Source organism: Chamaea fasciata, unplaced genomic scaffold, assembly GCF_029207755.1.
Source record: "Chamaea fasciata isolate MVZ Bird 193981 ecotype frontalis unplaced genomic scaffold, bChaFas1.0.hap1 SCAF_9, whole genome shotgun sequence".
Classification (NCBI taxonomy): Eukaryota; Metazoa; Chordata; class Aves; order Passeriformes; family Sylviidae; genus Chamaea; species Chamaea fasciata.
In genome coordinates, this window is record NW_027094094.1 from 9,666,940 (window position 1) to 9,689,868 (window position 22,929).

At 43.3% G+C, this 22,929-nt stretch overlaps 1 protein-coding gene across 2 annotated transcripts in view; it reads right to left on the bottom strand.

Annotated features, from left to right (window-relative positions):
* The window catches only part of SHOC2 (SHOC2 leucine rich repeat scaffold protein), a 59,960-nt gene extending 46,235 nt beyond the window's left edge, over positions 1 to 13,725 (bottom strand). Inside the window, exon 1 of one of the 2 annotated variants that reach the window (XM_066190932.1) lies at positions 13,639 to 13,725. The gene's annotated coding sequence lies outside the window, so the exon portion shown is untranslated. Of the gene's footprint in view, positions 1 to 13,024; positions 13,090 to 13,638 lie in introns of those variants that run through there. The other variant, XM_066190933.1, reaches the window with a different exon arrangement.
* Between the last annotated feature and the right edge of the window lie 9,204 nt (positions 13,726 to 22,929).

The window sequence follows — 22,929 nt, forward strand, 5'->3', positions numbered from 1 at the left end:
GTTATCCTAACAAAATTAATATCAAAGTTGTACTGTATGCCTATTTATACTGAGTGACATTTTTGCACCTTACTGCCTTTTGTTTCAGACAGAAAACAGATGTCATAAATGTCTACATAATTCAGCAAGAAACTGTCTGTTTGTGAACATTTAAAATGCAACCTTTAGAGCAGCTCAGGTACAACAGTGTCTCGCCAGGCCTGCTGGTCTCCAGACATTCGTGCCTTGCAGAATCTGCTCCCACTGAATAAATGGACCAGAGGATTGCACTGAACTTTGCAAGCTGAGAACAGGTGACTCCCTGCACAGGGATAGCCCACATCTGCTCCTCTCTGACCTGCACAGAGGTGAGGGTGCTCTCAGCTCTTTGAAGAGTGACCCTGACCCAACCTCCCAACAAACAGCTCAACAAAGTGATGGAGCAGTAATTCTTGCACTAATGCACAGGGCAGGAGAGGGCTATTTCAACCACCTAAGTGACATTCAATGAGTTGCACAGATTGAATCAACTCAGATTAAAAGACAGTGAGTCCTTTTCAAACCACGTGTAATCCAAGAAATATTAGACATATGCAGATAGCACTCAGAAAAAATACACAGCATCACAAATTGACTTGAAGGACTGAACAAATTTTAGTATGACAATATGCTCCAGAACAATATGTTCAAAATGAGGGTACTATATATATATATAGATGAACAGTATGAGAATACTGGGAAAATATCTGAGGATGTGAGAACAGAGCTCCTGAACTGAAAGAATAAGAAGAAACTGAAACACTGTACCTGAAACTCTAAACACAAATAAAAATCGGTTTAACAAAGAAGCTGATAAACTAATTTTAACTAATACTTGCTACCTGCCTGTTCCTTTTTTACTCAACCATTCTCAGAAGAGTGAGGAAAGCAGAAAAAAATCACAGGAATGACACTTCCATGGAAAACAAAGGATGAGAAAAAGAAAGCAAACATCGCTATGGGTAAAAGAGGGATGAAAACCACCAGCACGTACCTGAAGTGAGACAGGAGTACAGGTTGCAAGGTACTCTGCCAACGTACAGGAATAACCAAAGAGCAGTAGCAGACAGACAGGCAGGACATCAGAACGGGCTAAGTAGGATGTGTGGAGCAGGACCTGAACTGCTGCAATCCCTCCAACAGGGCATGGCCAAGAGCCACCCTCCCAGCAAGGCACAACATGCCAGAGCTATTCCTCCATCCCTCCCTTTGCTGCAAGGCAACAAACAGTCCAGTTACATCCAGCCTTATATTCCTATCTGGGGGCTAAAGGATCAGCACGTGTCTGAGGAAACCTCCTCCCCACCAGCCCCCAGCTCCTGTGGTTCTTGGACATACGGTTGTGCAAACAGGGGCAGCTTCTCTCCCCCACAATTCCTCCTTCCTCCCCTTCTTACATTCTCTGACAATAATTCTTCGAACAGGAGGTGGAGAAGTTGCAATCTGAAAAGCTGAATATCACTGTGTGTACTGCACAAACTCCTACCAAACCAAAACCTTCTGTAATTCTTACAGAGTAGCATAATTAGTCTGACAACTGTCAGTACTGGCTTAGTATTAAAGCACACTTAAATGCTATAAACATGAATTATCAATTTTTTTAAAAATTAATATATACATAAAATCACTTTATATTACATCAGAATCCTATGGGGATCAAATTCAGACATGATGAAAAGATGGAAATTTTAATTTTAAATTACTCTTGCATTTTAAGGCTAAATTTGATCTGTGCTTGTGGGACCAGTTGGAAACATGACTGAGAGAAAAAGGTTTTAACCACAGCCTCTGTTTTTGACACACTGTGTGTTGTCCTCTAACTCCTAAACTCCTCATGTCAGATCAGTGCAGACGATACTATTTCACTGCTCATTTTTCTCACAAGCAACTTTTAGCTTATTTTACAGAGCAAATAACACTACCACTAAATCCAGACCAGATGATCCCTGCCAACACTCAGACTCATCACTGTGGGCTGCATTACAGCATGATCTTACATAGCACCATCTCGCTCCTACTCCTAGCATTTATCAATAAATTATTACTTTGATTCGGGAGCACTTCATCTCTCTCCAGAAGATCGTGCTATCTTCAAGGGATGCTTCTATGGGTCCAGTTCTTCTCATATTTATAAACACACACATAACTGCAGGAATCTGCTGGAAAACTGTCTATGTCCTCCATCCTTCAGCTGTGCTACCATTATGTCTAGGTGGGACTACAAAGTGCTATCCGAGAAAAAATTCAATATTCAAGTATTTATCGCCCAAATAGCCCTCCCACTTGTCCTTTAGAAAAAGGAAGCAAATCACTGCAAGGCAGGTCTGGCCTGTGGACTGCTTCCAAGCCATGCTGCCCTGCATGCTCCAACATATTAGTCATGCCTGCATATACAATAAATGAAGTTACTAACAGAGATACAAAAGACTGAATGTAAAACAAAAAAGGGAGATAAAGCAAATCCAAATTAGGCTGAAAAAATACTATCTGTTCCAATTAAAATTTCTTCCTCATCTGTATTATCATCAGGAGCTCTCATTTTGCTATTTCTTATTTCTAGATACTGTTTTAAATATTAGGAGGTTTGCATAAAAGCCACATTACTTAAATCAAGCACCACTAGCTGCCACCAGAAGTGCCCAAATATAAAGTTGGGAGGGATCCACAAGTGAGTTTGGTAAACTTCACAAAGTGCAAAGTCATTCTCCCACCTCTGTATGTGTGTGTGTATATATATATATATATAATGGTATAATAACAACTATGTCAGCATATCACAGCACCTCATACTGAAAAGTGACACTTAAAGGCAAATGAAAAGCTTGACCTAAAAGAACCACTTCCTTGCACTGGCTAATTACTATGCTCTGTGATCACCTGTTCAAGCTTTCCTGACACTGCTATTCAAGCTGGGATATTTTATTTACATTTGGCTGCAAGCACTAGGCAGTGGTAAAAGCTGCACATTAATAACGATACCAATAATCAAAACCAAAGAGTAGCCTTGGATGAAAGGTGCCCATGATCACAGGAGGTCAGAAAAAAGGCTGTACAACCAGCCTCCCACATCTCCCTGACAAGAAAACTTAAAGTGCTTACTAGCTGGTAATTAAGAGTTTTGGCAGCAAGGAAAATGAGAATCCAAATGAATCTTAAACGCTGTGATTCTGGACTAATCATCTCTATAATACATCAATAAAAACTTTATTTTGACCAGGGTTCCAACAGAGTACCTGAAAAGTGATCAAAAACTGGTGAAAAGATTATTTTCAGCATAATTAATTCTATTCTATTCTATTAATCATGTTCTGCCCATTTACTTTTGGTAACTGAAGAGCAGCACATTTGTAGTGGATGAATATATACACACACCTGAAGTACTTATGGAAGATCCATCAGAGTGGAACCCCACAAGAGAAAACTTGTTAGTTAGTTCCTTAGTTCCTAGCCTCCTTTAGTTATAAACCAGGCTATACAACACTGAATTTACATAAAAATCATAACTAAGATATATCCAGAGCTCTTGCCCATCTCACTCTCCACTACTTGATAAAGTTGCTTAGACAGGAAAGACAACTTACTCTTGGAAGGGATTTAGAGTCTCAGGAGTAATTTTACATTATGCACCTGGACAACTTGAAATTCAGTCCATGAGCTTTTACAGCCACACATACAACCCAAGCAGAACTTTTTGCTCTTTTTGCTCACATGCCATACAAGTCATTGTTCTATCACTGGAAAAGTGCACGAGAAAGTTCAAATCATTCTGAATTTCTATTTCGATAAAGCAATCTGAAAGTGGCACTCACGTACAAACTTTCCATGCTCTCTCCCCCTACTTTTATTAGAAAACTTTATAACTCTAGACTAGCAAACAGAGTAATTCAATGATGGAAGCATACCAGTTACTTGGAAAAAGCTCAAGCATGCACACATACCTGAATGCGTGCATTAAGATGAGTGGAGGCAGGATACCTCATGTTACCTGAGGATAAGGGAACACAGACAAGCAGTAGCAATGAGTAGCTTTCATGCTCTGTACACCCTTTTGCCTTGCATCAACTTGTTTCTGTGTCACAAAATAAGGCATTTACAGCCAAGATTTAAAAAAATTTGTTCTGGACTGTTTCTTTTTGTCGGAAGGTATTTCAACTATTAATTATGTAGCTTCAAAGATGAAGAAGGAGCAAAAATCATGTTGTAAAAGTACAAAGCAATGAGAAAAATCAGTAGAATCAGCTCTCAAGCATACTTTGATTACCATGGTATACAACTGATCAGCTCATATTAAATGCTTCTGAAAGACAGACAGCAAGCTGGCCCAAAGAAATAACAGCGTGCAAACTGTGAAAGTCTCCCTGCTAACATAAAGCAGGTTTAAGTGGAAAATACAAAACAAACCAGTTTTAGCAGACATTGAAAATCACAGGACTGAAAGCTGTGACAAACACAGATTTCTCATTCCAAGACTTTACAGGTTGAGAGCAACACAAAGATTTGCCTACCAAGACTGAGGGTGTATGTCCATAGTTTATATACACCACAAGCTTTGAAGTTGAGAGCACCTTTCTTTTAGTATTATTAATACAGAGAATCATTAGAAAAACGAGGTCACATACAGACTACAACCATTTCAGGATCCTTTCAGGTCAGATGACTACTTGTTACCATTCAAAGATGCAACACAGTATTCCCCGTGGTCCCCACAGCCAACAGAGATCTCACTGCAGCCATGGTTTTGTGCCCATTTGCACACTTTCCACTTGGCCGTGAGGAGTGAGGAATTTGGGGTTGGGATCCACCTCTGTTCCACAAGCACAGTGAGCCTGGTGTCTCCAAACCACGTCCTAGGACTGGATTTCACTGGCACACAAGAGGGAAGGCAGAGCTGTCTCACTGCCACTGCTGCTGGTAAAAATCTCCCCCGTAATTTGTGCCTTAATTTCTCTAATGCAAAAGGGAGAGTGAACATCACATATAAAAGCATGAAAGTTTATTCAAGACTATAAAAGGCTACAAGGTCTTTTTGATGCTGCAACAGCAAATTCAGAAATAACTGATTTTCTCAGGGCTTCTGAAGCAGAACACTTCACCAAAGGCAAATGCACATCTTGAGATGTGAGCAGCTGCTCCAGAAGAGAAAAACTAGTTCCTTGTTCTCCTCTGTCTCTCTTTTATTTTTACACAACCTGATTTTGAGAAAAACATTTGGGTTTTCCTTACCACAGGAGGGCAGGAGCATGTAACGCTCCTGTCGATTTCTTCTTAGAGACAGCAGAACAAACAGTGGGAGCTGGAATGCAGAAAGAGCCAAGTCAGAGACCCGGAGCGTGATGAAAATTCAGTCCTACCAGCGGAGTTAACTGCTTGTTAATGAAGGCGTATGCATCCCATCTGCTGACTACAGAAGAGCTGGAATGGTTTCAAAAACAGCCCAAGACAGACATACCATCAAATATGTGATGTGAACGTTGTGATCTATACTCAGAAGTTTACCCCACGGATTTTGGCAGGGCTGAGCACAGACCCAGACACACACAGGCACTGAGGCAACAGGGCACGAACCGCGTCCTTGTCATGCGTTAACTGCCACTGCCTGGTGAGAACAGGAATCCTTCCAGTGGAATTTGTTTATTCATTAATTCTGATTTCAGGAGAAAGTTCTGGCTTGCACCCAGCAGCTAATTGGTTCAATAAACAGCATCTCGGTTTAGAAGAAGAAAACATGATACTACAGTGAGAGCATGTAAATGAAACCTCGATATCTGGGTATGACTTAGGGCTTCTCCTAAGAGCTGCACTGCAAAGAGGTAAGTTTTAAAAGACAAGACAAGATACAGTCTAAATGCAAGAAACAACTACCAACACTTATCTGAAGATTTCTTATGGGGAAAAGAGAAATTACTACTGTAAAAATGATGACCTAAAACACAGAAAATAAATTTACGGATGAAATCACAGGGGAAAAAAAATCCATCTTGTTATATTTAAATTCTGAATTACAACTCATAGGTATAATATTTGAACTTTTGTTCTCTCCTAGCTAGGCCTGCCACACACAATATGCTAAAAAGCAAGCTGCCAAACAATTTTTTTGAGTATTCCAGAAAGCAAATATGTAGCCCACCATGAAAAACAAATATGATTACCTGAAATCTGTGATCATCTGCACACTGTCAGAGTTCAAAAGACCTGGACAGACATACCAAAACAAAATCTGCTGCACAAAAACAAGCTCCCAGGTATTCACTTGTGCTATTTACGAATACGAATTTCCCGTTTCATGAAATCTAGAATTCTAAACTCAATAAAGCTTATGCAACTGCCAGTATTATAAAATTCTCTTTAATAAGTAATATTTTTGATTTTGTAAGTGCTGAACAATAGCCATTAGACTTGAAGAACTATTAGAAAAGTAATTGTCACAGATTTAACATATTAACAAGAACATCTGAGCTGAGGCTCCATTTAACCCATACAGCCCTTCAATAAGAAACTTGTGTAAATCACTTCAAATTATGCATATTATATATTCTTGGCTTTAGACCCTTTAACTGTACAATCATTTCTCTACATGAACCATTTTTGAAAGTCATGTACTCTAAGTGCTACATCAGAAGCAACAGCAAAATGGGTTTTCATGGTAAATCTTTCATATTCTGCTACGATCAGCATTTTGCAGGACTACACAGATGAATTCTCTGTTAGCCCCTCACTTCCTTGTTTAGGAGGTCACTTTTTTGCACTATTTCTTTATATAAAGATCTATTTTTCCACTGCAGTGGACTTTTGTTTACATATTAAGCCACCTGATGCCTCCAGGAGATCCACAGTTTGCTAGTGAAGTCATTTTCCCTCTGCTACACACAGTGACTCCGCGTAACTACACGCTCCTAAATAGGAGTTGGGATTTGCAGCAATCTGCAAAAGACTCCTGGCTGTGCAGTTATCCCTTGGAATTAAAAGAAATGCACAGTTCTGCTTTTCTGCAGCGGAGGGGGAAGGGGAATACAACAGAGCACAAAACTCTAACACCACAATTTCAGAAACACAGCTTCTCATCTAATGAAGAGAATAACGATCGCTCAATTATTTCTTTGCCTTGGACAGCTGCAGGTTGATTGAGGGGGGGTGTTGAGTTGGGAGAGAAGCATTGAGGGAGATTACAAGGCGGTTCGTTTTTAATGAGGATGGAATGATGCGAGATTAGGTCTAACACAAACAAAACAATAAGACTGAAGCTAAAAGTCTCAACCTTTCCATGGCACAATGCACTTTACTCAGCACCTGCAGCTGCAACTGTACACAGAGCTTTAGCTAATTATCTACAGATTTACTACAACCTTCACTACTGTGCAATATAAACTTTCAGTTGTGACACACTGAATAGCTTTGTTTTGTTTAAAAAATAAAAATCTATGCAACAGTTAAGAAACAGTAAAAAAGAGTTCTTTTTTTGCTCTAAGCATTTTGACACAACAGGAGTTATTTCCACCCAAGGCAGTTCTCAATAATCAGGATTAATGCTATGTATTACAAAACAGATTATAACTTTCAGCATCAAAAAAAAAAAAAATACAACAATCAGAAATCTTATTGTATAGGAGACTGGACAGTTCACATGCAACAATTACACAGACTACCACTACTGGCAGTCACAAGACAGTCTCATAACAAAGAGAAAGCAAAATACCCTATTTGCCAAGATTTAAATGGCTGGGGCACAGGCATGAGAAAGGAAAAGGAAAAGAGAGAAGTCTGACTCCCCATGATCATTGCTGCGCCTCGGCTACAGACAAATATCAGGCTCCGGTTGTTTTGGCTGCCAGTCAGGTATTTCTTCATAAAAGTCATAAATATACTTACTTTTCTTCCCAGTCAAGACAACATGCCAGACCAATTAATTGTTCTGACCATTCAAACTGTCATGAAACAACTCTTCAGTTTTTGATTTAATACTAATTCCCCTTAAGATGGAGACACTGAAAACACAGATCTAAATACAACAGCAAATCCTGAAGTGGTTTTGCCATATTTTTTGATGTACTAAACCAACATTATCTGTAATATCTAACAGATAATTAAAATCCATATGTATCTGTATGTGAAATATAGACACACTACAGCTTAGTGTTCACACCTATTGGGGTTTCAAGATTATTTTTATGCTTTCACATAACTTTATTTAACCTTGCACCTTCATGCCCATCACTATAAATAGTTATTCTAAACTTCTAATAGACAATTTTTTGACAGGATAAGTGTTAAAAGTATGTATTATAGTAATACATATGTTGTTTGCAGCACTATGCAGAATACTTCATATGTAAGTGATTCATCAATCATCATACAGAAGCCCTAAGTAAATTTAGGATTCCTGCAATACTACTACTTGCTGTTTCAGAAAAGTTTTTGTAATTTTAATTCTTACAACAAGCTCATTCTGCATGTCCTTAACCTGAATAATTCATCCAGCTTTAATACGAGCAAACAAGTGGAAGAGTGACAAGCTACTAACATCAGATATATTTAAAAAAACCCCTAACATACCTTTCTTGCTGCAGTTTTCATACACTTAAACCACGTAAGACAGAGTGAACCATAGGATTAAAATGGATTGGCTAAAAATATAAATAATAGTTTCATGTACTATCTTTCTCAAAATTTGACACATTACATTAATAACAAGTCTATAGCCACAAGAAAAACTGGCATTCTCTGATGATATTAAAAAGTCTCTATGCATCTATTAATCACTAAGATTCAAGTATGTGATACTAATCACTGTTCTGTTTAACAACTCTGTAAGAAAACTTTTGACAGATAGGTGATGGCAATCTGCCACCAGTTCCCAAAAAGAGTGTCTGCTTTTAGTCACATCCCTGTATCCACACTTTCGATAAGTCAACAAATGTTTCAGCACCAAAACAACGGTGGCACAATGTTTCACATTCCTTATGCAAAAAAATATTCTCACAGACATCCATAGGATTCCTGGAATTAACGCAAAAGAAAATCTCAAGCAAACATGTTTTGCAACCCCAAATATAGTTAGTTTAGAAATAGTTGGTGAAAAACTGCTCAAGCTTGAATTTTTTTTGCCTCCAAGTGCATGTATCAACCTGTGGGCTGAAAGGAGTGGGAGACTAGAACATGGCTAAGTTAAAATTGCACCTCATTATAAACAAGCCTCACTATTTAATAAGGATGCACTTCAGAACCGCTCTCCAAAGCAATACCAACCACGAACAAGATCTGTGCTACAGAAAGAAGCTATTTTAAAGCCTAGCAGTCAAAGCAGTGAGTGAATTGAGATGTGCTGCAATATTTATGCAGCCATTATAATGCAAATGCAGAAGGTATTAGAAAGGCTATTTGCATTGGTGCACAGCCCCTTCAGTCTGCGCACAATGCCGAGAGAAAGAACAATTAGGACGCATGCATAACAAAAAGCCTCCGACCACAGGGTAGGCAGGTCCACTGAACCGGATACAATATCTACGGGATCAACAGGGCTCCATGGAAATACTGCCTGCAGGATCACACCGTACCTCTTGGTCTTACTTAGAATATGAAGCGTCCTTGGGCACAAAAGCGCGCAGAGGATTAGCACAGCAAAGGTGAGAGCAAGCTACAGCCAATTTAATGCGAGCACCAGCCTCCTGTTTCTCAAGACAGCAACTGGGCTGGAGCACAGCTCGGTCCCCAGGGCTGCTCCTCTCGGCAAAACCCAACACCACTAACACACTGCAGCAAACTTTCAACTAGGCTAAAAAAAATAATAATAAAAAACGGGTACATACTTTCCTGTGGCAAAAAAAAAAAGAAAAAAAAAAAACTCTCCAGCACTGGTTGAGACAGAAAGGGAGGCAAGCATGCAAACCAGGATCTAACGCACATCCACTCAGAGAAGAGACTACGCTTCTGTAGAGAAAGCAAAAGCAAACCCACAGACTCAAGTATTTCTTTTTTCACCACATACACCTTAATGGTAAAACAATACTAAAAGAACCAAGTATACAGACAAGCCAGATTGTTTTATAAAGTTCTTTGACCTTGCATCCTATTATTTATCTACACCAATTCACAGCCTCTTACTATAGCCTCACACCAGTCAGCATGTCTGCAATTATGTGATGGGCTCTGTTCTCTCATTTCTCTTCTAGAGCATTACAGATAAAGGACTTCATAAATTGCGACAATCTTAAACCAGTCTAAAATCACTACACGGCAGAAACTTACTACTTTTAAAGAAATTATAAGCTGTCCATATTTTCTCTACAAAAGATACATTACCTGGAGGTTAACGGTGGGAAAAAAATCTTAGTAATTAAAATTCCCTTCTCATCCAGAGACCGGGAAATGCCTTTATTGAATCAAATTTGATGTTGGAGAATTCCCAGATTTAGAATAGTACGTGATGTGTATTTTGCAACAGAGTCAAGGCAAAGCAATGCAGCAAAAAACAAGCAAATTAAGGTTAATGGCTAATACTGCAAAGATTATCTTGCTTATTATAACAACCTGTTACATTTTGTAGCTCAGCAAGACCACTGTATCAAACAGACTAGACTATGTCAGCCAATAGAGTTTCCACGAAAACGAGAGTTCTTTTTATCGGTACAATCAGTTGTAACTGGCTTTTTAATCTTCACTACTGCATCCTTCCCAGCCTTCTCACACACAACAAACCCACCAAAAAGAGAGAGGCAGAAATATCTCCTCTGAGATGCAGTTGCATGCAGTAAAAATAAATACAAGGTATTACCACGACCGAGCAGAAAGCAAGCCTCGCTTCAATTAAAAGAGCATCCACTGAAAAATAAAATCAAAAGCAACGAGCCTCAAAGCGTTCTGAGTTGGAAATGCCACTGGCCACGCTGAATGGGAGGGTATGGCGGGCTGGACGTGAGGACATGGCACCAGCTTTTCCTGCACCCAGGAACAGCACAGACACCCCAAACCCAAGCGCTGGGGAGAGCAGGGGCAAGGTGGGCATCAGGGACAGCCACGCCAGGGGCTGCGGTGGGACGTGGGAAGGGACAACGCTGCCTTCCCCTCCTGCGCACAGAAGTTTTCGTCTTTCCTCAGACACGAAGGAGAACTTGCTCCCAGAGAGACACAGCTCCTTCCTAGCACCCACCCAAATTGACCACAGTGGTATTTTGGAACCACTGAGGTCTTTCAAGGCAGTTTTATTTCCTTGCTACAATACTAAAGCCTCCCAAAACAGAGCTTTGTTGTTTACTGGGCTTCCTCAGCCTGGTCAAGAAGGGATCGCAGAATGTGATCCCTCATTTCAAACATGCAGAAGATGCTTTGACGGCCCTAATTCAATTACAACGCATGAGCACCGTGCCCACATGCAAGCACCTACATCCACCTAGTTCACGGGAGCTCGACACAGGTCGGCAGCTGCCAGCTCGCACGGTGACAAGCCAGGACTGCCACACACGCTGCTCCAGCAGAAACACGCTTTTCTAGAAAGCCACAGCCAAGTCACAATCAATCCAAAGGTCTCCTACAAGGCGCACGCACAGCAGTGATCTTCCGAGCAATTAATTTCTGCACATAGGCTAACAGCACAGGAAGACAGCTGGAGAAAATAATCCTTGTCCGAAGGAATCCCTTCAATCATACAAAATTCCTGGAGGAGAATACACCCGTCAGTGCGATTTAAGTGTCAACATAACAAAGGAACGCCCCTCCCAGCACCTCCTGCCTTACAGATACACCACGCTGGAAAGGAAAAACTCCACCGGGAGCAGCAGCTATTCGCAACCAGAACTGTTCACCGACCCTCCCTTGCCATCACCACAAACAAAAAATGCTGGGGATTGTTTCTAGAAAGAGGAGATAGAGGGACGTGGAAGACGACAGCATCCTCCTTGAGGATCACTCAGTATTCCTCAAAGGAAAGCTGTGGACACAAGGAGAGCTTTGTCTGGAATCATCTTTGTGTATTACGAGGTTACATATAAAATTAGTTTTGCCTAACATACATGCTTTGCCTTGCCACATGCACAGAAATGCTGATGGCTGACAAACGGCCTAAAATTAAAGGAATGCAGCTTCAAATTAGCAAAATAATCTCCTATTTTACTCACCCAGAGCAAAGAACAGCTACATAGAAAAACAAAATCATGAAATCCAAAATGTTCAAGGGGAATTAAGATGATAAGGATGTTACTAAAATTAAAATGTATGCACAGTAGTGTAATAATAAATTCATAAGATACTGTAAATCTTTCCCAAAACCAGACTAGGTTTATATCAAGATCACCATACAACATATGTCTGAAATATGGCTGTAAATAAGTGTGATTTAATTTGACCACCACCTACTTTAAGCCCTTGATTTTATAAATAGAAGCATATCATAACGACTAGTGATTAAAAAAAAAAAAAAACAAACCAACACACACAGTTTAGAAGGTAAAAAGAACAATGTATAAAGTCAAACATGCAGACAAGAAGCAGTAGAAAATTAAGACCCTGAAGGTAATTACTAAAACCATCTTAATTTCTATTCTGGTAGTCCAAAAAAAAACCCCACCAAGTACTGCTGCAGCGACAGTACACACAATTACAACTCCTTGATCATGAATATTCTACCTCAGAAGTCTGCACATGTGCAGAACTCAATGCTTCCACAGTCCCATCTCAAAAACACAACTTAAAAATTACCAGGACTATTTCAGCACTTCGCAATTCTTTTCGCACGCACTGAGACTTTTTTATTCCATGTCCACGCCTGCTTCTAAATAGGAGGGACAAGTGAAGCAGCAACACAGTTTCACCAAACTTCAGTTCTGCTGAATTGCCGTGCAGTTCACGCCCAGCCGCAATTTTAGTCAAGGCGGCCGTTCACCTTACTAAGGTTACTACAGCTTTTGAAGCATTTCCTAGAGAAAGACACCAACAACTCGGCGAAGACGCCTTTTACAGCCACAAATATACGCGGGAGGCTGTCACACCTCTCTGTTTTAAATACCGGGAAAATCACCTGGCTAGACAGGAAGGCGACGACTTTTGAAAGGAGGTTCTGCCTCTGTGGCTCCATCAGAACCGCCACAATAAATACATCGGGTGAAACAGGAAAAGAGCCTCACGCCTGTGCCAGAGGGTGGGGGGCCGCACTGACACGGGCAGAGGCGGCTGCAATCATTACCCGCACGCCGGCAATCATTACCCCGAGCGCCTCTGCCACTACACACACGCCAGCTCGCTTCGATTGCTCTGTGCCAGCTCCCGGCACCGAGAGCTGGCGGGGAGGACGAGAGGTGAGGCTGTAAGACGGAGCTTCCTCCTTTCTTTTTGTTGTTATTGTTGTTGTTGTGGCGGGCGCTGCCATCGCCCGGCAGCCCCTCGGCCGAGCCCCGCGGGGGCGATGGCCGCCCCCGGCCGGGCCCTGCCCGCCCCACCTGCGCCGGGCGCCGCGGACCGGGCGGGGCAGCCCCGCCGGGGCGGGCACGGACTCCCCGCCGGCCGCCCCGCCGCCCCCACCTGCGCCCCGGCCCTCCCCGCCTTTGTGCCCGCGGCCTCCCGCCGCCCCCGGCCGCCGCCCGCTGTCAGCCGCCGCCCGGCCGAGCCCCCCCCCCCGGCCCGCCCGCCCCGTACCGTGCGGCTCCGCCATCCTCCCGCGGCGCGCTCGGCACCCGCTCCGCGCCCGGCCCTGCCCTGCCGGCCACCGTCTGTGCGCACCGAGCCGTCACGGGACCGCCCGCCCACGGCCCTCCCGCGGCGCTCGGGGCGGGCCCGCCGAGCGCCGACACCGAGCGCTTCCAGGTTACGGCGGAAGCGCCGCGTTGCCCGTGGCGACGGCGGGAGCGGGGCCGTGCGGAGCCGTGCTCGGGGTAGTGTTTGCCGGGCGGTCCCGGAGGCCGGGCCGGCTCCCCCCGGGGCTCGGGCAGGGCTCCCCTGCGCTGTCACAGCGCGGATCGCGGGGCCCGTGGGTGCGTCCCCGGCCCCGCACAGCCCGCTGAAAGCTGCCGTCGAGCCAGAGCTGCCGGGATGTCCCGGGTGAGGAGGGCAGCCCGTAGCTCGGTCGGTGACCCGCTGCAATTCACTAAAGTGTTACAACAACCAGGAAGTGTTTTCCTGACATTGCAACAGCTGCACGGCGAGTTTGCCCCCAGCGCAGCCGGGGTCGGGAATTCTGGTGCGATGGGTTGGTGTGGAGCAGCTTTCCGGGTCGGGAATTCTGGTGCGATGGGTTGGTGTGGAGCAGCTCTCCTCAGTGCCTCCCGCTCTTGCTGCAAAGGCGCCTTTAGCTGCTGAGACCCCGCCGAAGAAACGGACATGGTGACCGCGACATTCCCATGTCTCTTTGTTCGACAAAATCGGGACCATCCCCAGCTGGCAACTACTGTAACCTCGGACCGATGCGCTGACTCGTCTTTCCGCAGCAGATATCTCAGGCTAAGCCCAACCAGCTGCCTTTGCAAGGCATACGTGGGAGCTGCAAGAAAGGGCAGCACCCGTGCAGAAGGTGACAACCACACCTCTGTGTAGACAAATACACTCAAGTGTCACAGAGCGCCTGCCATCAGTCGCCCTGTCATTTAGGGTGGGCTTTAAAAGCAAGTTCTTTGACGACGCGTTATAATAGATCTTTCAGTATTTTGCTGAGAAAAGTTGAGCTTTTTAATGCTAAGTTCTCAGGTGGTTGCAATCAGTTCCCCTTTCAAGCCTAGGTTCTGCGCTGCAGTAGTATCTCGACTTTATAATTTCTAAAATACGTTCAAATTAATAAGAGTGCTAGTTGATCTCGATACTTGCTACTCTGGACTGGTCCCACAGGTCACGTTCAGCAGCTACTTCAGCACAATCAAAACCATGAGTAAATTCGGGAGCCATTTCCTACATCAGATAGTCAAATCTGAGTATCTGCTATTTCCATCAGATTTTTTACAACTTTTGGCAATCATCTGGGCTGGTTTCAGTGAAACAAGGCTATTCACATTCAATTATCAAATACCAAAATTGTGCCAATTGCCTTGGTGTGAGTCTTTGGCAAACCAGACAGCTCAGTGTGGTTATGTGGGCTTTTACTAATAAATGCTGGACAGCATTAAAAGCAGAACTGGATTTTTGGGATATTGGATCACAAGACAGAAAGCAGTTGAAATTTCCTAGTGACAATATTTCTTACAATGACTGGATGTTTATTTGCTTTTATTAATCAGTAAAACGTCATTGTGGACAGTGCAGGATCCTCTATAAGATGTGGAAATACACACTTTGCCTTGAGAGCTTTGAGCCTGAAAAGAATGTTTCTTGTGTGACTTAATTGAACACAGTCATTTGCATTAAAAGACTGGAGTGTTGTTGGGAGGATCTGAACGTTTTGTTGGCCGTGTACCTTTACATTTCTCAGGCCCTTTGTGTGCAAAGTGTCACTGCCCCAGTTGCCTTAGCATTGAGATATTTACAGAGGATATGTGCTACGTGTACTCTGGTTCTGTTAGAGATTCTACTTCTGTTTCTACTTGCTTTGCTTAAAAAATATATTATTTAAAATCTAAAGAAATGTTATTTTATACTCGAAAACCCTGATTTGTTCTGAAAAGCTGATATAAAGCAGAGCAGGACAAGTGTCACAAGAGATAAATCACCCAAGAAATTTACACTGGTAACTCCACCCTTCTGCTGCAAATCCTTAAATATGTTATATGAGATTAGACTGATACTATGGTAATACTTGTGCCAACAATCAGAACTAACAGACATTTTTGCAAAAGCAGAATTCATGCATGAAAGATTTGTTTTTAATCTGCCCAAATGGAGTAGTTAATTTTATAACCTCCTACTGGATGCTGGAAAGCTCAGCTCCAACCTACTCCCAGTCTCCATCAGCAATGTTTGTCCCCAGATCTCATTGGCACAGACCTGTCCCAGAGCAGAAGGTGACTACAGGAGTTCACAATCCTTACAACTATTAGTGAAGGGTCTCTCAAGACCAGGAGACTATGCTGACAGGCCTGAATTTTGAATCTGTGGTACTGTGACTGAGTATCTCTCCTGAAGATAAATCCACAGACAGCAAGTCAGAGGCTCTTCTATCTTTGTTGCCCCAGAAAACTGTGCATGGACCTTGAATTATTGCCATCCACACTGAAACGAGCAGGAGGAGAAATATAATTAAAGAGCATTTCATAACCTACATGGTTCTGAATTAAGGTTTCACTGGCAATTTTGTTTGGACATTGCCTAACTTTTAAAGGCTTGGTTTTGCAACATCCATAATGTTCCTGTAACACCTGTAGCATTTCCTATGAGCCTGAAAATGACAGCTGTTGGGGCAGGATCACACAGCATCACAGCACCTCCATGGGCCATCAGCTGTGTGTCCCCACCCTTGTGTGTCCAACACAGACTTCTGCCCCTTTTACTGAGAAAGAAGCAGCAGCGCTGGACTGTTATTCTCCATCCAGACCAGCAGCAGAGGGGGATGAGTGTTGGAATTTGGATTATTCAGTGGATTCATAAGACCATTCCTAAGGCTATTTAGTATTTACACAGTTGTTTCAAGCATGTTTCTACAAAACAGTGTGATTTATTAGGAGCTAGCTCTTACACAATGAACTAAAATAAAGCAATTAATTAGTTAAGCTTGCTTAAGCCGACCACAAAATCAATCTAGCAACTTCAGAAGCATCTTTGACCGAATTCAGATACCTCTTATATATAGTCTCACTTGCCTTTTTCTTCATTTAGTGGCTGCCAGACTAATGAATTGACCCTTTCTCCCTCAGTCATGTGGCCTTTTCACTACCTCCTCCCAACTGTAGAATTTTTGTCATCCAAGTACCCGAAAGCCTGCTCTCCTCCCCCAGGCAGGCAGCTGCTGCTGCCTCGGCCAAGGACACTCAGCTCCAGTCGTTTCTGTTCTGCTGCTGGGGCAGACAGCACAAGAGGCAAATTCTTTGCTGGCTGAGCCAACATGAAGACCAGCCTCAGGGAAGCTCTGTTCTGCTTCCAGCTCTGCAAGTCAGGATGTCCCAGCAAGCACAGCCCGTTGTGGCCCTTTCCACCCACATACCCCTCTGCTCTGCCCTGTGTGGGGCTGCTTCCCACAGCTCTCCTCTGCTACTCCGTGCCCTCCCTGCTGCCTGTGCCCAACCTCCACTCTCAGACCTGGATCACCCATTCCTTCCCCACACTGTCCTTCCTTTCCTAATCTCCAACAGGCCCTCCAACTTTGGTTCCCCATGCCAGGTCCTAGTCCAGTCTCTTGTCTGGTTCTTCATGTCACTGCCTATCCCTCTGACTTTCCACTCTCTTCCTTCTTCTTCCTTGTACTGAAGTTCTGTTGTGTCTTCTGTCTGCCAGTTCCTTGCCAGTCTCAACATAAAACTTTAGTTCCCAGTTGTTTCTTTCTCTCTGTATCTCAGTCTCCCACTATCATGTCTCCAATCTCAAAATTTCATACTAGGTTTTAGCTTCCTCTCATCTACACCTCAATCTATCCAGACCTTCCTGTCATATCCTATTCCTTTCCCTTGAATTGTCAGTTTAACAGAATTGTGGCTTCAGTCTCTTGGCCAAGGGTTGCAAGGAGTTTAGTTATTCTGGGGGAGAGAAGCATGTTTTGAAGGCTGATGGCACAACAAACCCCACCTAATTTTGTGAGCACCATACCCATAATGGAAACAGTGTATGCCTTTGTCATTCTCTTTTGTCTTCCCCTCTAATGGCACCTTGGCTCCCCTGCCCTGATTATGAGTAGACAAAAACTGGGAAGGCTGGACCACTTGGCAGAAGAGGAGAGAGGAAGGAAACGAAACCTGGAGGATGCACATGCAAAGTCAGAGCCCTTGTCAATGTCTGAAAGCTGATAGTGCAGTGACTGACACCAAGCTCTGTCCCATTGAAATCAGACCCTGACTCCCCAGAGCAAAAGCTTCTGCTTGGGGCAAGATGCCTTTGCAGTACAAAGAAGGATGCAAAGAAGGGGAACCTCAAAATGTGGTTCTCTGTTGAAGGACTACAGTACAGTAAGATGTTGCTATTTTTACTGTCACTTCCTTTTGTATATTCAGAGCCAGGTCAGCTTACTTGAGTGGCAAGAAGTTATTTTTGCTTTTTTCTCCAATTGTTTTTACAAAGCAAATGTATGATAAAAGGACAGAGTACCTATGTTCTCAAAACCAAGCAGCATGATTTAGGATGTTAGAAGCACTCTGTAAAAACTAGTTCTGGTCCCACCAGCTTCTACTTTCAATTCTTTAGCCACCAATTCATGTCTGTTAGGAATTTTTTAAACAGGCTCCCTAGGTCTTACAAGAGTTCTTCCAGGTGGAAAGACAGGACATATCAGCACTGAAGCAACACATCCAGAATGTCATGCATGAAGTTATTTCTTATTTACCGGTATGCACACAAACTTTCTCCTGTATGTGCTGTGTCCTAACTGCCCCAAGGCCAGCAGTTCTTTAGTGTGTTTAATGCAAGGGAAAACTGCAAATCCAGCAGGCTATCAAGCAAGCTAATCTTCAATTATACAAATGGAGAGTCAATCAGTTCAAACAATTTATCTTTCAAAGTCAACACAATAAACAACAGAAACAAGCAAGAGCTTTTTCATTCACAACAGACAATAAACTGTATTTTTTTTAGTGTAGCTATTCTAGACAGGATAGTAACAGCTGTTAGAAACTCCTATTTTTCTCTGCAGTGAAAGACAGGGCAAATTAAAGGCTTCAGTTGCCTGTACTTTGAAAGGGGAGAAAGGCCAGAATGAAAACCCAGTTAAACTGAAACAGATGCTGATTATTCCAGCTCCAGTCAGGACAACCATGAAGCAACCAACCTTTCTTGATTTAATTTTCTTTTCTGATACTTGCAAATCCATTTCTGACATCCCAGGATATCTCAAAAGGACAAAGCAGGATCCAACAGGATACCTGTTCTCTGGTAGACAAGCTTCTCTTAGCTTGGTCTGCAGCACCTGAATTTCAGTAGGTAGTGTGCCTTTCAAGGACTAACCACATCCAGGTCTAGTATAACTCCCACAGCTAAGGGGCAAGAGGGGATGAGTATTCTCAGAAGTGAGTTTAAATCTACAGAGGTTGAGCTTCCTCTGTAGGCAATAAGATAAGCCCTGTGCTTAGGCACTCTGAATCATGTTCTGAAGAAATCACTTTTTCCATTGACCTCATGCAGACCCTGGGGAGTTGAGCTTTCCAAGGGAAAAGCCACTTCCTCCCCAGGAAAGTGCATTCAAGTCTAAGTGGCCCTGGGTTCACCAGCTTTTCACACGCCTCACGAGCTGTTCCAGTGCTGTAGGTCTGTGCCTGCAGGTGGTACAAGGCATCTTCTACCATTGTACCTGTTTCCCTTGGCTCTCATGGCAGTCTTCTAAAACTGGCTGGCACCAGTACTGTGGTGTGGTGTGGCTCGGATTTCATTTACACTGCATGTTGTTTCATGCCTTCAGAGATCCGTGGAGATTAGTACCAGGCTGACTGGAATGGCACGGTGGGTAGGAATGCGAGTGCAGCCCAAGTTTTTCTCTGCTGAACTTCATACAAGGGCATATCCTGACTCCATTCCACATAAAAGAGGGAGCAGGCTTCCACTTCCCTGTTGTCCTCTCTGATCTTCCCGTTCTCAGCAGCCACAAGAGACTGGCAGTGTAGCCCCTCCTTCTGAGACAGAGCCTGACCACAGCCAGTCCTTAACTGTATCATTTTTAGCTGATAAAGGTGTGAGGCTGAAGGAAGGAGACTCCTGCAGTAACCAAGAAAGGGGAAAGGTCTCTGGGAGTGGTGGCTCCAGGAAGGCAGAACAACTTTATTACAAGCTTTTTTGAGATTGCTGTAAACAACTCACCTGTGTCCTAAAAGTGGCTGGGAGTGGCAGCACGTCCATGCTGAGCTGTGTGAAACAGCTGCCCCTGCCCAGGCACGTATCACTGCCAGCAGGTTAACCCAGGCCACAGGCACAGGCAGTTTTCCTCGGGATCACAGATTGCCACTGCTGCAAGCTCTGCTGCCTGAAATGTGGAAGAAGATGAGCTGAATAGGAGAGTCTCCAGGAAAACAAGCAAACACAACCCTCATTCGCATCCTGACAATCAGAAGAATATTCTTTAGGAGTGACCCAGGAAGAAGTTGAGTTTGAATAAAATATTTGCCTGTTGGCCTTAATAGCTGGAGCTCTGCTATTTTCTCTTCCTCTTCAAAGTGCCAGCAGGGATTGAGTGCTGGAGCCAGGGTTGTATTTCCTGAAGGGTGACAAACAGCAATAAAGCCTAAAGTCAATTCCACACTGAAATTTTTACATAAATTGCTCCTTCCTGAAGAAAAGAGATGGATGAAAAATAAAATCAGAAAGCGGTATGAAATTTGTAATCCTACAGTTCAGTTACAGGAAGTGAAAAGAACAACTCCAAAAACTGGTCAGGGAGCCAGGCATTACGGGGAATACACCTATAAAGGAAGGTTTCAGCTGAGGATTTCTAAATGAAACCCTGAAAATTAAATCATTCAGGTGCAGATAGATCTTCCAAAAGGACATCATGAAACTCCTTCTGCCCAGAGCCATGAGAACCAGAGCAGAGTGAGTGTCAGCTACCCTAAAATTTATTATTATTGTGGTAGTGCACCGGAGCCTTGATCTTTGTGTGGGGGGCTGTACAAAAAGAGTGTTCTGATTCAGAGGCTGAAAGCCAAGTGTAAGACCAGAAAAATGACACACATTTGTCACAGTCACAGGGAGCATGAGAAAAGAAAAGCGGTCAGAATGCTGCCAGGCTTTTTATAGGCCATACAGACAAGGAGAGTGTTGAAGAGAGCTCAGAAAGATGATTTTCCAACACACATTATTAAGAGCCTGGCTGCAAGGATGGGAGGAAGCACAAGAGATGTTTGAAAGAGCAGCAGGTAAGCAGTGGAATTGGTCATCACAAGCCGATCTCAGGAAAAGAGCTGATATCCCAGTAATACTGTGGAACAGATGAAAAGGGATGGGCTAGGGAAAGACAGATCTTGAAGAGGAAGGAGCAGCACAGAGCAAAGGGCTAAGAACAGTCCTGCATTGTGAGCACAAGGGCTTGGTTATCCAAGAGTTTTCTTTCCCTCTCTTGTTTCTCAGGGGGAGGAGCGGTGTTTCAAGGGAGAATAATACAATCATTTGACTGTGCTGAGAGATTAACGGTTTGACTTTACCATGTGTTAAAATATTGATTCTCTTTCTAACATATGCTTGAGATATTGACAGTAGTTGTTTTCTATAAAGAAGACTGACTTCTGCAGACAAAAGGTGGGACTTCATGGTAGGATGCGGTGAGGATGGGTAAAAACAAAGTGATGTAAGAGAAGCACAAGTCTCGAATTTCTTCCACTCAATTAAATAAAGATAGCAAGAGAGACACTGAGCAGTGTGTGGTGGTGAGAAGCTGGAATAATTAAACAATAATCTGACAGACGGTGCACTTACGGGCAATTACAGCAAGCCTCTGCTGGCACTCCAGGGCACAGGGCCAAAGACTTAAGCGAGTCAAACCACACAAGAAGAGCAGTAACCTCCTAGAAATGCCAGTGTAGAGCATTTGGCTTAGGAGCCCAGAATGGGACTTACATGGAGCCAGGTCTCTGCATTTACCAGGTGTTAGCAGGAGGAGCAGCAGCCCGTCAAAAAGCTGCTTTTGTGTCCCTTGGATAATGCATTTCCAGGCACGTCTCCTTGCCTTTGCATACAGCTTGAAGATCTCACTGCATCAAACAACAAACTTAAATATATTCAGAAAGCTCAACTGAAAAAAAAAAAATCATTTGTCTGTCAACTCCCTTTCAAAAACAAGGACTGGGTTAAACACCAAGCTATCAAGCTTCAGGCTCTGAAGGCATTTGGGATTCCCGGAGGGAGCCACGCCAGGCTTTCTGTTCCTTGCCTTACCCCACCCAGTAAACCCAAACCACCTTCCTCCTCTTGTCTCTGAAGCTGGGCTCTGTGTCCCATGGTACCACTCAGCAGCTTCGGGGACAACAGCATGAAATCTGCAGGTGTATTTCTGAAAGCACTGGGATGCATCCTTCACCAAATGCTGCCACACTACATTTCTGACCTCATCAGCACAAAAGGAGGTGAAACAAGGTCTAGAATTTTAGAAAAGAAGGAAAAAGAGAGAGCTCCAAGTGGAAAGCAAACACAGATCAGGTGCTGTTAAAAGCTTCATAAACTGTCAACAAAGTATTTACTTAAACTCAGAACAGAAAATCACCTTCAATATGGGTAGTTCTCATCAAAGTGGCTTTATTTTTAAACACCCCATATCTGGAGCTATTTGATTATACAGGACTCTGAATCAAATTTTTGCTTTTTAAAGTAAGGACTTGATTCCAGACTTTCTTGTCATATGGAAAACATGAACTTGAAAGGCTTAGAAAGCAGAAGGAAAATAAAAAGCATTTAAAATGTATAAAGACAAAAACCAAGTCTCATAAACAAATGGGACAGGCAACATTGCTTCACCTAAATGCTTTTTTCTTCTACTTAGTTGGAGATGTTTCCCAAGACTTGAAATAAGTGTTGTTTTGTATCTGCAGGGCTTTCAGCAAGCAGTTGCCAAATTACGAAACCTTCTGGATTCCAGCAATGCACATCTCTGCTGTCTGCTGCACTCGGAGTATCTGGGAACAGGAGGAAGAAAACAAGCTTATCATTTATAAAATTATTGCTGGTTTTGTGGTTGTGAGGCTCTCTGCAGTGCACAAGAGTAACTTGTTTGTGACATCAGTAAAATAAGGATGTGCAACCTAGAGTATGTTCTCCTCTCCATAGATCCCACGCTGAGCTTTTTCAAATAACACTGGGTTTCATCCCAAGGCCAAGTCTCAGGACTCTGGGAAGCTTCATGCCATGGGGACACAGCTAGAGACCTGGGCACAAGGACAGTCTTGTTCT